Source organism: Alexandromys fortis, unplaced genomic scaffold (genome assembly GCF_014885135.2).
Source record: "Alexandromys fortis isolate MF-2015 unplaced genomic scaffold, M_Fortis_MF-2015_v1.1 scaffold_138, whole genome shotgun sequence".
Lineage (NCBI taxonomy): Eukaryota > Metazoa > Chordata > Mammalia > Rodentia > Cricetidae > Alexandromys > Alexandromys fortis.
This window is the reverse complement of record NW_026068034.1, coordinates 1,288,640-1,306,384: the sequence shown is the minus strand read 5'-3', so window position 1 is coordinate 1,306,384 and position 17,745 is coordinate 1,288,640. Positions and strand designations below refer to the sequence as shown.

Sequence of the window (17,745 nt, the reverse complement as noted above, 5' to 3'; positions counted from 1 at the left end):
ACAGGTGGTTATTCCCATTTTTTTTTTGTATCTGTGGATGTTTGCTTTGTTTCAGAGAATGCAATCAATTTTTGAGAAGGTTCCATGAGGTTCTGAGAAAATGGTATATTCTTTCCTGTTTGGGTGGAATGTTCTATAAATGTCTGTTAAGTCCATTTGATTCCTTACATCTGTTAGTTCTCTTATTTCTCTGTTAAGTTTCTGTCTTGTTGAACTGTCCATTGGTGAGAGAGGAATGTTGAAATCTCCTACTATTAGTGTGTGCGGTTTGATGTATGATTTGAGTTGTAGTAAAGTTTCTTTTACATATGTTGGTACTTTTATATTTGGGGCATAGATATTCAGGATTGAGACTTCATCTTGTGTTCCTAGTATGAGTATAAAGTATCCTCCATCTCTTCTGACTGATTTTAGTTTGAAATCAATTTTGTTAGATATTAGGATAGCCACACCTGCTTGTTTCTTAAGTCCGTTTGCTTGGAAAACCTTTTCCCAACCCTTTACTCTGAGGTAGTGTCTGCCTTTGAGGTTGAGGTGTGTTTCTTGTAAACAGCAGAATGTTGGGTCCTGTTTTTGTATCCATTCTCTTAACCTGTGCCTTTTTATAGGTGAAATGAGTCCATTGATATTAAGTGATATTAATGACCAGTGGTTGTTTGTTGAATATATTTTCTGGGCCTTTCAGCTGGAATTCTTCCTCTTCTACTACCCCTATTATTCTTAGGTTTGGTCTTTTCATGATATCCCAGATTTCCTGGATGTTTTGAGTTAAGAATTTGTTGGATTTGCTGTTTTCTTTGATCAATGAGTTTATTTCCTCTATTGTATCCTCAGCGACTGAGATTCTTTCTTCTATCTCTTGTATTCTGTTGGTTATACTTGTCTTTGTAGTTCCTGTTTGTTTACCCAGATTTCCCATGTCCAGCCATCTCTGGGTTTGTGTTTTCTTCATTACTTCCATTTCAGTTTTCAAGTCGTGAACTGTTTCCTTTACCTGTTTGATTGCTTTTTCTTGGTTTTCTTGGGTATCTTTGAGGGACTTATTAAGTTCTTCTAACTTTTTGTTTGTCTTTTCTTTCATTTTTTTAAAGGAGTTTTTCACTTCCTGTTTAAGGGTCTCAATTATTTTCATAAGGTTACGATAAAGTCGATTTCTTCTACTTCTTCTGGGTTAGGGTGTTCGAGTCTTCCTGTTTCATGTTCACTGGATTCTGCTGTTATCATGTTGCTGTTCAGGTTGTTGGAGGAATTCTTGCAGTGGTGCCTGCCCATCTCTTCCTGTCTGGATCCTCTCAGCACAGGAGCAGGGACCTCTTGCCTGGCTCCAAGGATCTCACAGACAAAAAGGCAGGCTTGGGATACAGGGTGGGGCAGTATAAAGAAGCTCCAGTGGCAAGGACTTTCCCACTGGCTCCCCAACCTCTCAGGACTGGAGCAGGCTGAGTTGGGGATTCAAGGACCTCGAAGATGAAAAGGGGTCCTTGGGGGCTGGCTGGAATATGCTAAAAAGAGCCAGCAGACAGGAAACACCCCGCTGGATGGCTAGAGAGCTTAGTGAGTTGGAGGGGGCCTGTACTCAGTTCCCTGGGACCAACAGGGCCACTGGGCCAGTCACTCACCTGTCTGGATCCTCTCAGCACAGGAGCAGGGACCCCAGTCGTTTTCTTTGCAAGCAAAACTCTGGGGATTCAAAATCAACATCCTTGCTCGTGAGCTTCTTAAACACACCAGAGAAAGCTTCCACCTTGCCTGCCATATTTTTCTGAACTTTATCTGAATGAACCTGTATGAGCCAGTTGCCACCCAGCTTCACAGGGATCCTCTTACCCACGATTTCACGTGGGAAGACCCAGTCCTCAAGGATGGTGTTGTGCACTGCTGTCAGTGTGTGGCTTCTGGGAGCGTTTGTTTATTTTCCGTATGGCTTTTTGAGCTGGCTTGGGCAGACTGCTCCTCTGAGCTGCAAAGACAATGTGTTTCCCGCTAAACCTTTTCTCCACTTCACTAGCTCGCCCAACTTGGATTTTCTGGGATGATTTCAGCTAAGGAACTGGCAAAAAATTGCTTTCTGACCACCATGAACTTTGGTTTTCTTGCCATGGTAATGTTGAGCTCTGCCAGCTGCCCTTTGAGATCTGAGTTCATCTCCAACTTGGGCAGTAGCTGAGAGATGCCAGGCTTTTCACAGTCTTGGTGCTGGAGCTGAACTTAGCCTCGTCCTTAGGGAGTGCTGGCTTAGAAACACACTGTTCTCTTAAAGGCAGGTGAAACAGTTTGGGTACACAGTAGAATGGCGGTCCTGAGTGACTTTGATGTACATTATTAACTCTGACTGTGAGGCCCAGCAAAAGTTCCATTCTCTTTGAAAGTAAGAGATATTCTCATATTATATCACTACACAGCCCAAACTTAATGGATAATGGACAGAATGCTTGCAGCTACCATTTCTTGTTATATTTTGCACAAACTAGCACCTCCTGATTATTTTTCTCAATAAATACTCCCATATAATTTGAATATTGCATTAATATTTCTTAATTTCATAGGGAGTGAATATGAACAAAATCCAGTGATAAACATGTATGACAATGTCATCAATTAATTAACCTTGCAGGCTAAGTAAATATTAAGAGTCCAAAAATAAGTGCCTGGTTATTAATAAGCAACACAGCATCCTTTCTTCTCTATTCTTATGAAAATACAGATTTATAAAGCATTTGGGGTTTGTGTGCAGTGTGCGTGTGCACATGAGCATATGTGTAGGCGTGTGTAGAGGGGTGCATGTTCACAGATGCCAGGCGTTAACGGCAGGTGTTTTCTCCCAACACTTCTCACTTTGTATTTTAAGGCAGGGTGTCTCCTGCTGAATCTGAGCTCACAATTCAGCTAGTTAGGCCAGGCATCTAGCTCTGGAATCTGGAACTCTGCCTCCCACAGACTCAGCTTGGTATTGGTACTGGGGATCTGTGCCCTGTTGCTTGGGCTTATTGGGCAAGAACTCCAGCCACCGCACAAGCCCCCAGAACTCAATATTTTTTATTTCTTATACTTGTTATTTCCGAAAGGATGTTCAGGGAAACCCGATGGTCTTCCATTTGAGATCTTAGGTAGCATTTGTTCCCAACCTCTTCTGTGCTATCAGAATTGAAGTGTTGACTGCTGAGATAGATTTAAAAATCCCTGATATCAAAACAAAACAAGGCACCAGGGTTTACTATGTCTGAAACAACTCCCACGCTGCCTTCTTCCTCAGCCACGTTCTTCCTCTTTTTCAGACACTAGTTTTCCCTTCAGATGATGGTCGAACACAACTTCAGTAGACTTTTCATCACAATTTCCCGGTTTGTAGTGACAAAACCCTTTGTGGGTATCCACAGATATTTGATGCGGTTCAACAGTCTACCCAAGAGAGTAGAAAGAATTACAGTGGGTCTGACGCATTTACACACATGAATGTGTGCTCGGTGAGAGGGTAACACTGATCCAGTTGTCTGTGTCTCTTGCAGGCTGCCCTGAACACCGTCCTCCTGCCTCAGCCGAGCACTGCCTCCAGGGGGCGCCGCAGAGCGACAAGGCGAGCAGAGCTGAAGGAACTGTGCCATGCATCCCTCCCACTGCTCCCTAGCCCTGCCTTGGAGGGAGCGCTACCAACAGGCCAGATCTGTGTGCTGTCACACAAGAAAAGTGTCAGCGCGACGGGAGGAGCATTTCTTCCCGCCAGGCCCTGAGAGCGGAACTCACCTTCAACCCCGGAAGATCGTCCCCCTCAAACAAGTTGCCACTTCCGGAAGCCTCCAAATCCCTCCCCAGGTAGAGTACCTTCCATGGGAGGAGTCGTCCTCACAGCGGAGCCAGGGTTGATGCTGGCAGGGAGAGAACCAGGTGGACGTTGAGATGAGGTTCTGAGTGGTGCCTGTGTTCTTAGTTGTTCTCGTGGTTCTCATTAGAGGCCCTCAGGTTCTTCGTATGAAGAATAGTATTCACCAAGGGAAGATTCACTGTCCTTTTCCAGAACCTTCTGGACCCTGTCAAGTGAGGGCTTTTGTGAGGAGGAAGGGAGGCAGCCACGTGGGGGAGTGGGGGCAGTGTTTTACACAGAAAGAGCTCCTCAGGGGCTTGGAGTCTGGGGTCAGGTGAACACCCTCAGCAATGACAAGCATTCCTGATATAGTGAATTTTCCAAGGGAGGACCCTAGAGTCAAACCCGGGGGGCCTTTGGCGTTGTGGGGGCAGCGAGTGACACAAGACCAAGCCACCACTCTTAAGAAAGGGTGGCCACGGGGAAGTGAATTGTAGACAATGACCTGGCTCTGCGGGTCCCGAATCTCGTTATTAGACAGCATGGACTCAATTCTAAAGCACACGAGTCCAAGGGAGACATTTTTCTGGAAACTGAGTTGACTAGGTTGTGCGTGCGTGTGTGTGTGTGTGTGTGTGTGTGTGTGTGTGTGTGTGTGTGTGTTGAGGAGTGGGGTGTTGGGGATAGGGTGAATATCAGTAGAAGCAGCTTCTGGTCTGAGCTAGGGAAAAGGAGTCAGGGCTGAGAAGGACTTATCCAGCAAAACATGGTGGCTGAGTGAGGGCATGGTGGTTAGGAGGGGGTAGCAAGTCAGTTGGGACCATCATGATCCATCGTCCTAAAACAGCCAGAGCTCAGAGAGAAGAGAAGGCCAGCTTGTCCTGAGCACACGCCTCTCCCAGCAGCTGTGTGCCAAGGACCAGGCTGGGAGCCAGAGGTGGCAGAGTGTTCTGGGAGGAAAGATGCTGTGATATGAAGGGGACAGAGAGGAGAGGGAGGCCACCACAATGGTGAGGAACTCTGGGCCAGCCAGAGCCAGCTTCCTCTCCAGGTGAAGCTCATGCAGATCTGGAGATGAGGAAATGAGGATCCCCTCCCATGTCACAGTTCAGCCCTTGACTTCTAGTTTATGATTGGCCAGGAGTCAGTTAATGAAGTGTCAGACCAGATCAGCTCCCTAAGCCTCATCAGTCCTGGTACATTCTCTGGGTGTCGTTGGGCGCTGAGGCCTCCTGGACACTCTTGCAACTGTGGTACCAGGTAAGAGGACAGAGGGCTGGGACTCTGGGATCTCTATGGGTCTTGAGCCCCACACCCTTGCTGAGGACCCATGGGTGGAATGTTTTTGTTTTGACGCTTTGCTTTTCTGTAGACTGAGTCTTTCCAATTGCTGGAAAAAGGATCTGCTGATACTTGTGCCTGGGAACACAGGAGTGTTCAGTGTGAGGACCCTGAAGAGGAAACAGAGCCCTCAGAACAACATAGTTTTCCAGCGTACCCCAATATCCAAGGTGAGATGACTTGTCATCGGATAAGGAGTGTGACCGGGAAGGTCTGCACATAGCTTACTGTAGCAAATCTTCAGAGCAACCCAGAGACCACATGATGATTCACCATGGTCTACAGATGAAGACGCACAGGCTCACAGAGGTCAAGGGACATGTCCCAGGGTCATATGGCAGGAAGAGGAAGAAGAGGGGCTGTTAGGTGACGCTGACCTGTTGCTTTCTCCAGGTAGCAGTGTCCTTCCTCCTCCTAGGTGTTGACAGAGGCACAGCCGTCTGTAGAGTCTCCCTGGTTTCTGGGAGGCTGGGAAGGTTTGGGGACTGACATGGCTTCCTCTGTCTCCTGCAGGGCTCAGGAAAGCTGTACAAGAAGGTCTCGCTGTCCCTGTGATCACTGATATTTGAGAGCCACAGGTCTCCCATGGCTCCTTATCACATCCGCCAGTACCAGGAGTTGGACCACAAAAGGGCCCTGGAATTGTTCTCCAAGGGCATGATGGAGCATGTCCCTGCTTCCTTCAGACATACTTTGACACTGCCCCAGACTCTCCTGACCTTACTTGCGATACTCCTGACCATAGTCTTGGTTTATGGCTCCTGGCTCCTGGCCACACTGTGCTGCCTCTTTGTACTCCTTTGCCTGTGGCTCTTTGTCTGGCGTTCTTGCACAAAGTTTGTGTCTAGATGTTTGCAAGCAGACCTGGCTGACATCACTAAGTCATACCTGAATGCACGTGGCTCCTTCTGGGTGGCTGAGTCTGGGGACCAGGTAGTGGGCATCGTGGGTTGTCTGCCAGTCAAGGATCCCCCATTAGGGAGGAAGCAGCTGCAGCTCTTTCGCCTGTCTGTGTCCTCACAGCATCGTGGACAGGGGATAGCGAAAGCACTGGTCAGAACTGTCCTCCAGTTTGCACGGGACCAGGGCTACAGTGATGTTGTCCTTGTAGCCACCATTGTGCAGTATAGTGCTTTGGCTCTCTACCAGGCCATGGGCTTCCGGAAGACAGATGAATTCTTTAGTAGCACATTCTCAAGGTTATTGTCTTTTTCTCGTGTTCGTTTCACCTATTCTCTCCCTTTTGATTGGGAACCACAGATGTGATCCTTCTCCTTTGTCTGTGAGGCTCCAGTTCACTCTGCTGCAGGAACCAGCAAACCCTGGTAGTTTACAGCTGCCAATCACACGAGCTCGTTTTTCTTTCCTCTCAGATCCAGTCTTGCTGGAGGTGAGTTGTAGGTTTTGACTCCCTGTTTCTTTCTGTCCTTTGAAGTGTTACCTTTTCCTTCCTGGTGCCGTGATGATATAGCACCGAAGCCAACCCGAGCCCATACTGCACACACTTTATGTGTGAACATTAGCTCTCAATTTCAGCTAGGTGTTCTCAAGTTCCAGCAGCCCAGTCAGGATTCAGCCTCTGCAGAGAGCCGAAACTGAACCCAGAGGGAGCAGAGTACTTCCTGGGACACTAAACTTGTCACTTAGGGGAAAATCTAAGACCTGCACAGAAGTGGAGCCTCCCCCAGAGGTGTGGCACAGTCAGGGGTCAGGGTGGCAGCTGTTCTGTGAGAACTGGAGCAGCGAAGCACCTAACTTACTGCTAAGCCACCTTTTGCCCAGGGGAGGAGGGGTCCTCTGATGCAGCGAGAGCAACCTTGAATGGCCTCTCCTGGGTGTGGTGATCTCTTATGGATGCAGGGGGAGGGTTAGGAGTCAGGAAGTGTCATGAATATGTCACCATAGAGAAGAATCCCAGAACCAAGTGGCCCTTGGTTGATTTGCACAGCAGTGGCCTCCAGTGATCCTGGTTATCCTCTGAATAAAGATTTCAGAAGCCCAACCCTAAGTGTCTTACAGAGAAGAGAAGCCCCTGGATTGACAGTTAAGATGACAGTTCAGGAGCTGAAACAAATGCACTCTCACAATAGTGAGGTTGCTGGATGAAATTCCATGCTGGATGAGGGAGCCTCCCTGAGCTGTTGTAAGGAGAAGCGCTGAGGTCCAAGATAAATGCTGTTGCCTCTGTCTTTGTTCGAATGCCTGACCTAGGGACTCATTCCTGAAGACATCGCATGCCTCGGTCTCAGACTTAAAGGAGTCCAACAGGGAGTGAGCTGAAGGGTCTCTGCTGGCTGAATTTCTAGTGCCAAGAGGACAAGGCAGGCTGCTGAGGGGGAACTGTTGCAGACAGTCTTGCTTGGTTCTGGAATCTACGTGCCATACTATTACATGCCAGGAAGATGTACACAGTGTGGCAATTCTGCCATTATGAGTGCAGACAGCTGCTTTCTGATTAAACGTAAGGCCTGTTCCACAGGGTGGACTCCTCCTGAGTACTCTAAGCCAAGATCAAGTCCTGTGGCTGTGGATGTGATAGGCCCAGTAAGGAGACTTCCTCTATTGTTTATTTGTTATTAGGCAAGTATAACGTGTCAACTTGCCTTCAAGCGTTTGTGTTTATGCCCATAGGTGGCTGCTGTGCCAGCCTCAGAAGAAGGAGACTTTTCACAGTGGGTGGTGGTTTTTTTTTCAGAAACTCATATTTGTCAAATTACTGAGAATACTTTTCTTTGATATAGCCCAGTATTGTGTCAGAAATGGAAACAATAGTGTATATATCATCTATTCTAAGCCTTAGTAGAGCTGTGGGTGCGGGCACAGAAACATTTGAGATCTGGAGTGGGCAGAGTGTTTGGTCTGAATTGGAACATCCTCCAGTGGAGGGCTAACAGAGATGCAACAGACTCAGGAAAGGGCTCGTGTGAACTCTCCCTAAAGTCACCTAGGCAGTAAACATTTCCTAGCAGAGAGAAGACTCTTAGGAACCCCACTGTTGTGGATTTTATGTGTTGTTACCCCTGCAATGGTTGGCTTTGAATTACTGCAGCTGCCTGGCTCACCCCTGCTCCTGTAAATAATCCCTTGCACATGTTCCTGCAAGTACCTCCAATAAACTGGTTCATCAAACTTGGCTTGGGTCGAATCGTTCCTTTGGTCTCTCCTGGTGCCCTGTCCAGTGTGAATAAATATTTGTTGTCATCCCCAGGGGAAATCAGACAAAAACACTAACATGGGTACAAAAAGGATGGGTTTTCTTTCATGTTGTACCCCCTTGGGTAAGCCATACTTGATCCAAGTGACTGAGCAAAGAGGACAAGCAGGTCCAGGATGGAAAGACTGCCAGAGTAGGAAGTCAGCGCGTCCTGGTGCCTGGGAAAGCTTTGTGACTCTCCAGCTCTTTTCTGGGGATCTCTTCTGCTTAGGGTCTCTTTTCCTGGAAATACACCTTCAGAACTGCACCTTGACCTCCCTTCCCCAGTCCCTGCCTCTCCTCTAGGGACATGACAGCAGCTCCAGAGCGGGCGGCTTCCACACAAGCTACACTGCTGACCACTGACATTCTCCTCTTCTACTTCCCCTGCCATGATCATTATGAAGCAACTGCACTTCAGCTGAGAGAAAATGATGCCTGTGAGCAGAGAAGAATCCTGTCCTTTAGGTATCCTGGCTTCCATGGAGAGTTATTTCTTTGCTCCATGACCATCAGCTGCTGTGTTGCCTGCTGATTAGAAGAGGGGACATGGAGCTCCTTACTCCCCAAGGCTAATACTAGCCCTTACATGTCCCCCTAACAGTGCCTTGGGCAGGGACCAAAGAGCCCTCTCCAGGAGAAGGGAAAGGAATGTCCTTAGTGGTCTTGGCTAAGGCATCCACATAAACCTTCTCCATCTCTTCCTAAATGATGCAAAGTTGGGCCCAAGCTGTGCTGATGGCTGATGTGTATGTGCATGGGATGACACCACCTAGTCAGAGTGGGCTAAGACAACTGTGGGCACGGTTTCCTTAATAATGGAATGGCTGTGGCCAGAGACAATGGCTGTGCCCCTTTGGCTCTGATTGGATGACTCCACTCCCCGCCCCCAGGAACAGAGGTGAAGACACAAATGGAGGCACCAGCCATGCTGTAAAGCCTAGCCTACTTTTCTCAACAGAATCTCTGTCCTTGGCATCTATATTATACTTGTGGAACTTGAGGCATTAATAGTTTGGATTATATATTAAGGAGAATAACTTACAAACTCAGACAGGGTTTGCTGAAAGAACCTGTGCAGGCCTGAGAGGGACCTAAAGCTTCAACTCTAGCTTGAAGTGGGTGGTTGAATAAATCGGAGCATTTTTTCCCTTCCACAGAGGCATGGGAGCCCACTGAGCCTATTCCTTTCCTAAATTGTTTCGTTTTTTCGAAGCCTGAGAAGTACAAATTATTTTGTTGAGTCCTGGCCTTCCCTTGGAGTTCAGCTGCAAGTTTCTGACCATGGACATAGACTCAAAGCTGAACTGAGGGACTGAAGAAGGGAAGGCTCAAGAGCCAGTTCCCTCCACCTGCAGAGACCCTTCATACTGTGGGACTATGTACTTGAAAATGGCTGTAGGACTGGCAAGATGGCTCAGCAGGAAAAGGCCCCTGTGGCCAAGCCTGATGAACCTGAGCTCACTCTCCAGGACCCACAGGGTGGAAGAAAAGAACCTATTCCAGCAAGTTTTTCTCTGACCCCCACATGCACATCATGGCACTTAGATGTCCATGCATCTCACGTGCACACACACACCAAGTAAATTTAATGCTTTAAAAACAAAATATAATAAACAATAAACAAAAAAAATGGTCGTTTAGTAGATTCCAGGTATTTTGTGCAAGTGGTAAGAGTCAGATCAGTCTTTTTCCAGTCCCTAACCAAGTAACGTAATGTAGAAACCTGGTTGGTTCTTTAGGAAAGAGTTCAGGAATGAGCATCCTAAAGCATGAAGTAATCAGCAAAGACTCTCCTAAAGCCACACCCTGCACAGTGAATTCCTCTGCCTGGCCACCTGCCAGTGACTATTAGTTCAAGGTGGGAGTGGCCATGTTCTGATAGCTGAACTTGAGAACTACTTAGATTTTATGATTTGTGGTCATAGACGTCTGATCACTAAGGCTTTATAACAGTTCCCATGATCCTCAAAACCTCATGGGGCGGAAGAGATGGCTGAGTAGTTAAAAGAACTTGTTCTTGCAGTTCCATTTCTAGCACCGTGTCTATGAAGCACAAGTGTCTTTGGACTCAAGTGGCTCTCATTGCTGCCGGCGTCAATGCACTGAAAGATATTTTGTATTTCTGTTGGGGTCCTGAAATCTGCGGGATTAGATCTCTCAGATTAAATTTAACAAGGCCGGTGGGGCTCCCTCTAGGGTTCTATGAGTAGCAAATTGTTGGGGGTGAAGAGGAGGGGACTGTGATGGGGCTACCAGCCTGTTGTTCAGGGGTTTCCTTTGATGCAGCTTTGGTAAGTCATGTTCTGTGCTGATGTGGGCACCCATAAGAAAACCCAGTTTATTCTGGCTCCCACTGTGGTCCTCACCAGAAGTGCAGGAGGGACCGAGGAAATGACTGAGTTGGCACAAATGTGAAGACCTGAGCTCAGTTACGTAGTCATATGAAGTCAGGTGCTGGAGCACAAAACTACAGTGTATGTCAGGGAAATGGAAACAGGCAGCTCCCTGAAGCAGACCAGCTAATCAGTCTAGCCAATCAGTGAGTGAGAAACACTGTCTCAGCAAGTGGAGAAGTAACTCAAGAGTACATCCATATGGTATGGACTCTTGGCCTCTACACATGTATGTCCACAGATGAGCACACACACACACACACACATGCACATACACACACACTTGCACACACACACACACATTTCATGTGTGTGCTTTTACTGAGACTCCAGGGGTTGACAGTACCTATAGCGAGAGTCCTAGTGTCCATAGCCAGAGGAAATGAGTGCTATATAGTGTCTATATGTGCATATGGGAAGAAGCTTTGACAAAAGCAGGACCCTGGGATCCAAATACTGAGTCCTGCTGCTCAGCTCTCTTGTTAAATTAAACACAGGAAAGAGAAAAGACAAAGAGAAGGAAGGTCATAGTGATAGATGTTCAGAAAGAATGAGGAACAAACTAACCAACTTCAATGCATTCTTCGGTGACTTCTGAAATAAGGAGAGAGATTGCGAAGAGGATTCCTGCACAGCAGGGGCTTCCTCCGGACCCTAGATTAGGTACAAATCTCACCCCAAATTCTGTTTTCACAGAGAGATCCTTAATATTAGGCCAGAAAGGAAAGCTAAAGTGGCTACTTTCTGACTCAGGCGGAAACAGCAGCAAATAACCTTGGAGGTGAAATTTTTAAGAGAAGGAAAAGAAGGGGAGGTCTGTGTTAGAATGGGCTGGGGTGCAGTGATAAAGGAGAAGGGGAAGGGGAAAGGGGTGTCTGTCACACAGGAACAAAGGACTGCTTCTAAATAGAGGGGAGACAGGCATGGCCTATAGGAGAATGGCGGTTTATAAAGGTAAAATGGGAAAGCCCGTGCTAGGATGAGGTGTTTAATGTTTAATTCCTCCTCCTCTTCCTCCTCCTCCTCCTCCTCCTCCTCCTCCTCCTCCTCTTCCTTCTTCTTCTTTTTTTGGCTTGTTTCCATGTGAAACAGTATTGGCTGTCCTGGAACTCATTTTGTAGATCAGACTAGCCTCGAACTCACAGAGATTCACCTGCCTCTGCCTCCCAAGTGCTGAGATTAAAAGTGTGTATCACCACCACCCGGCGAGGTGTTTAATTTTAATTGGGCATATTAATTAGCCAAGCCCAAAGGGGCTTTTGATTGCTGGACTTCAATGCTTTGATAGCTTAACCTTGGTAGTCAAGCTCAGGAGGAGCAAGTGGCCAAATAAGGGAGTAGACCTTGATGGCTAGCTTTAGGAATGTAGTCTAACAGTTTTAGCAAGGCAGACTATTGTAGGTATTTTACTCTTGGCTTTTTGAGGGGCTCGCCACCCAGCTCTCAAATAAATCACACAGAGAGACTTATTTTCAGTTACGAATGCCTCGCCTTATCTTGGCTTGTTTCTTGCCAACTTTTTCTTAAATTATCCTGACTACCTTTTGCATCTAGGCTTTTATCTTTCTCTATTTCTGTATAGCTTTCTTTCCTTCCTTCTCTGTGACTTGCTGTGTAGCTGGGTGGCTGTCCCCCTCCCCTTGTTCTTTCTTTGTGCCTCATTCTTTATTTATACTCTACCTGCCAGCCCTGCCTATCCTTGCTCCTACCTTACTATTGGCCATTCAACTCTTTATTATGACCAGCAGGCTTTTTAGACAGGAAAAGAATCAAAGCTTCACAGTTAGTCAAATGCAGCATAAACGAATGTCACACCTGGAAATAATATTCCCAGCAGCAGAGGGTCTGGGAGAGAGGGGCAAGGCCTGCCACATGCTCGATTGGCTGGTGTCCAGTTCGTGTCCCTCATCCTGTTCATTCCCAGAGAACAGCCATACACCTGTTAATAGGGCCCCAATGTGGGCTTGCTTGAACTCCACGGTTACCCTGGCTTCCTGGGAGGCCATGTGCAGCACGCCGCTCCCGCCAGCAGAAGAGACGACTGCAACAGGATTCTTCTCAGAACACACTTTATTGGAGCACTTACACTTGAGGTTGTAAAGAGGCAAAAAGACCCCGTCCCCGTGACGCAGAAGAATTTATAGGGTGCCAGACAAAGCCCTGACGTGTCATCAACCCAATGGCTCAGGCCAGAATGGAGTGATCGTGCTTAAATTATGATTGGCCAGATCGGATGGCCAGATCGAAATACTCCCCGCGTTGGGGGGTGGGGGGGGTGGGCTCGCAGGCGCATGCGCTGTGGGCGCGCATGCGCACAAGTTGCTCACAAGCTGTCCAGTTTGACGTGGAACAGCCAATGGCGCCCAGGCCCCGTGCCCCTGACATGACAGCGCCATGGTGCGCGCTACATCTCCGCGCGCTACAGCCATGCAGCTCTGACAAGACTTAGAGCCAGGGGCCTTAGAACCTAGGTCCCTCTTTCTAACCCTGACCACATGTCCTGTCTGTGATTTCTGACATCCCTTTGATAGGCCCCTTCCTCACTCTTAACCTGTCACTACCCAGTTCCAAGACCGTGACAGTGCTGTCGCAGTGAGATGCTTCAGAAAGCGTTAACCCGAGAGTTTGTTTCATTTCTTCTCATCTTGGTAAACCAGCAAGAAAGGTATATTCTCCAAAGATGAGTGAAGTTCGTGAGGAGCCACCGACCATTGCTGTTGTACCCCGAATTTTAGATCAAAGAGTTCTCAGAGGCAGTAGTGTTCCAAAAGTAAAAAATTCTGTGTCACGACACCTGGGCTACTCCCTCCACACTGGCACAGGAGGGGGGCTGCGGCAAGACTGGAACATAGGCAACATACAGGAAATACAGAGGTGTTGGGTTCAACCGCAGGTCAACCAATTAGGACAGACAAAATGTTCACAATGTGGAACCCTCACCACTTATTCTCAAAGGGGTGAGAAGAAATTTCCTAGCAAAATGTTTTCCCAGGAAGATAGTGGCCTTCCCCTCTCCCACCCGGAAGATTCCCTGAGATTCGGAGCACAACGTCACTTAGCTCAGAGACTCTGAGATCTAGCCAATGTAAATGCTCCCTGGCTCTTCAACATAGTCCACAAACCAAATGTTCCTAAAATGTTCTCTTTTTGACTAGTATTTCACCTTTGTTAACCCTTGACAACGACGACCCAAAGTCAGCTAGAAGCACTTAAAAGAATACATCGTCCAATAATCCCTGGTTAAAATGCTAAGTCAAAAGAAACATAAAAAGACTCTATAATTTTAAGAGACAATTTGGCCAAAGTTAGCAAAGCCAGTTCATGATTGAACTTAGGACCAAGAAGAGTGGGGAATGTGGAACCCTCACCCCTTATTCTCAAAGGGGCGAGAAGAAATTTCCTAGCAAAATGTTTTCCCAGAAAGACAGTGGCCTTCCCCTCTCCCACTCGGGAGATTCCAAGCACAAGGTCACTTAGCTCAGCCCAGCCAGCCACCTGGTACAGGCTGATAAAGATGGCCTAACTCGAGAACAGTGGCCTTGCTCTAAGACCAAGGAAAAAGCTGATTTAGCAGAATGGGAGGAAGCAAAAGTCCTTGCACCTGTGACAAAGATTCTTTTTGTAGTTATGCCTTTAAAAGCTTACCCCACAGAGGGTAACGCTGTAACGGGGATGGAGATGAGATCCAAACATGTTTGTATTAAGCTGATTAAACCTTGCTTATTACAGTCTGTGCCTCTCTGGTGGTCTCTTTCTGGGGGTCGTAATCTGGGCACAACACACAAAAGTCACAAGAGAAAAACTGCACTTTTACAAAAGAGTTTAACTAAGGGCTAGCCCGTTAGAACAGGCAGCACCTTTATAATCCAAGATTAGTTCACATTCAGTGTCGTGTGTTAATCACCAGTGTGGCAGGTTTTACCACCTCACGCTTAGCCATTGCTAAGATCACATCCCTGCTGGGGCAGGCTTTACAATCCCATGTTTTATAATTCCTAAGGCAAATGTTTTTACTTTTGCTTTACTTAGGGAGATTCAAGCAATCCTTTAGCAAACACGGAAGTCCGCCAGATCCAGGTGAGGAATTTAACTCTCTCAATGGCAAAGTACCTGTGTGCTGTGCCAAGCCGTGCTTCCGACGGTGGAGGCAGGGACAAGGTTGGGCTTATTTGTTGTGTGAGAAACATTTCTCGGGGGGGATGCAACACACGTTACTTGCCCCAGATATGGAGTCCAGACACCACCCAAGTCCAACCCTATGAACTAATGAGTATTTTAATGTGAGCTCTATGGGTGAGGAGCACTTAAAGGAGCAGAAATGACTCGCAGACCGGCAATCCAAGAGATTGGAGAGAGTCCTTGCCAAGTGACTCTTGTGTAAATCTCGTCCATGCAGCTTGCTGGTTTCTGTGCTCTCCTCAGCTGCTGGCTTGGTCTCAGTTTTCTTTGTGGCTTGGGTTGTTTGAGTCTGTTTTTGCAGTTTTATTGCTTACTCTTTGGAGGTGGGTGTGGGAGGAATGAATCCCATAGGTTTCGGGGACTTTCTATTATCAGTTGTTTACCTCCCTGGTTAAGGAGCGTCCCTGCAGGATGGAATGTTTCAATCTCAGTCAAAATTGTTTAGGACATATTTTGTGTAAGAGTCTCTGCTTATATGATTCTTTGTACTCCATGCATGCCCGCTGCCCATGGAGGTCAGAAGATGTCAGATCCCTGTAACTGGAATTAAAGATGGTTGTAAGGCACAATGTGGGTGCTAGTAACTGAACCCAGGTCTTCTGCAAAAGCAACAAGTTCTCTTAACAACCCTCCCATCTCTCCAGCTCCAAGGGAGGTTTTAAGTGTCGGCAGTCATGTGACTTTTCAGGGTATGAGGCCTGAGAATAGCATGGATGAGATACCTTTTCTGTGTTGGGCCCTTTTGGGACCCAGGATAAGCTGAAGGCTGCAGAAGAGCTGAAGGCCGACCCCACCCCCAAGTGCCCAGGATAAACTGAAGGCTGTAGGACCCCTCTTTAGGTGAAGCAGTAGTTAATGGAGAGACCTAAGTTACATAGTTGCTGACTGCAGCCCATTTCCCAATTGTTTATGGCTCTGGGGTGGTCTTCTTGGGGGTCCTAGGACTCAGGCACAACAGAACGAATTCTCCTTGTGGCAAGGCCCTGGAGAATCTAACCCATTTAGGCGAGCCTGATGGATAGTTCCCCAGATAACTCTTGGCATGACCCAGGAGCATATGTGCTACTTGCTCTTCTTGCTTTCTTTATACAAATCATATTGCTGGCTGCCTCTAGTTTTATTTTCTTAGAGCTATGGATGAAACGGCTATTGTATAAGGAAAACGTCCCCCTGATGACTCTTCTTTGGGTGAGCCAGAGAGGATGCTGTTAAAAATATACAGTGGACCAAATTCGGCTTATAATACCTTTGATGTTTCAACTTTGACCATGAATTCAGTATTCTCAAGAATAGGATGTTTCCTTTCCAATGTATCTTGTAACTAGTATAAAAGAATCACAGCCATTCATGACATTAAAAACTTGCATAACTGTCATAGAATATTATTTTAGGTGTGTTACATTTGTTTATGCTGTGGAACATTTGTTTAACAATGTAAAAACTTGTTGCTTTTATTTATGCTGCATTTGTTTAACTCTGGGAAGCTGTGATTCTTTGCCTGTCTAAAACACCTGATGGTCGGCCAACAGTGAAGCAGGGGAAGGGATAGGGCTGGCTGGCAGAGAGTGTAAATAGAAGAAGGCATCAGAAAGGGAGAAAGGAACAAGGAGAACAAGGAGAACAAGGAGAGACAACATTAGGGGCCAGCCAGCCAGGCATCCACGGAGTAAGAAGGAAAGTAAGATACAGAATTTAAAAAAAAGAAAAAGCCCAGAAGCAAAGGTAGTCAGGTTAATTAAGAAAAGCTGTTAAGAAACAAGCCAAACTAAGGCTAGTCATTCCTAAGTAAGAAGAAGTCTCCGTGTGTGTGTGTGTGTGGGGGGGTGGCAGCCCTCAAAAAGAGAAAAGAGCCAAAAAGGTAAAACAACTACCAACAACACTTAACTGTTCTGGAGAGAATGATTTTAACCACAAGAGTCTAGGAGAAGAAATTCTAATAGCAGATGATGTCTGATGTTAATAGGAACAGTCTAGGTACAGGCAATGAAGCAGAATCTTAGAAACCCACAGTGCCCTCATTTGTAATAGTTGTGCCAATACAGTAGGAAGCTGAGAGGGAGGGGACATGAGAACAAGAGATAAGCGGTGCCGACTATTGAGAGTAAGCTTTTAAGTTATGTAGTTTACAAGATGATAGGAAAAAGCCTGGTAGAGTCCCCTTAGGAGCAGAATAAAGAACAAATTGATCTAGCCTTGGCTAGTGAGTTGATTGTGGGAACTTAGATTTTTGCCAGAAGTAAATATGAATCACTAGAGGTAAAATTCTCTTTCACTTTGCATAATGCTGTAACTGCAAATGCTGCCAACTGGGCACACTGCTCTACCTGTAGGTGTGCCTAGTTAGACAACTTCCTCCTGTGTTTGCAACACTGCTTATGCTTCTAACAATAGTGCTGTGAATCAGGTAGCTTACTTCAATGGTTACTGGTAGGAAAGTCAGGGGACAGACGGGGAATGAGGTAAAGGGACAAACTTGCAATTATCGTAATCATTATTTGTAGATAGATGTTTCTGTCCCTCCTGGTCCCACAGCCATTCAGTACCAAAGAAACACACAGAGGCTCACATTAATTACAAACTGTTTGTCCCTTTTGTTATGGTTTTGGCCCCTGGTCCCTTTAAGAGACAAGCCATGCCCACTCCCTCCCCCATCCACTGAGGCAGACTGATCTTCAGCTTCCGGCCTGAACTCGTTCTCTTTTCCATCCTCTCGGAGAGGCAGCTTCACTTCTGCCTCTCTCCCCACTTCTCCACTTCCCCCCTTCTCTGTCTCTTTCTCCTCTTCTCTCTCTCTCTCTCTCTCTCTCTCTCTCTCTCTCCCTCTCCCTCTCTCCCTC

General features: G+C 46.8%; 3 pseudogenes; 2 read left to right on the top strand and 1 right to left on the bottom strand.

Moving 5' to 3' along the window:
* LOC126515327 (N-acetyltransferase family 8 member 2-like) overlaps positions 1–8,273 on the top strand; it is a 30,853-nt pseudogene extending 22,580 nt beyond the window's left edge.
* On the bottom strand, positions 1,472–3,602 carry LOC126515361 (40S ribosomal protein S7-like; annotated as a pseudogene).
* Positions 8,274–8,643: 370 nt separating the features above from the next.
* LOC126515360 (N-acetyltransferase 8-like) overlaps positions 8,644–17,745 on the top strand; it is a 21,240-nt pseudogene continuing 12,138 nt past the window's right edge.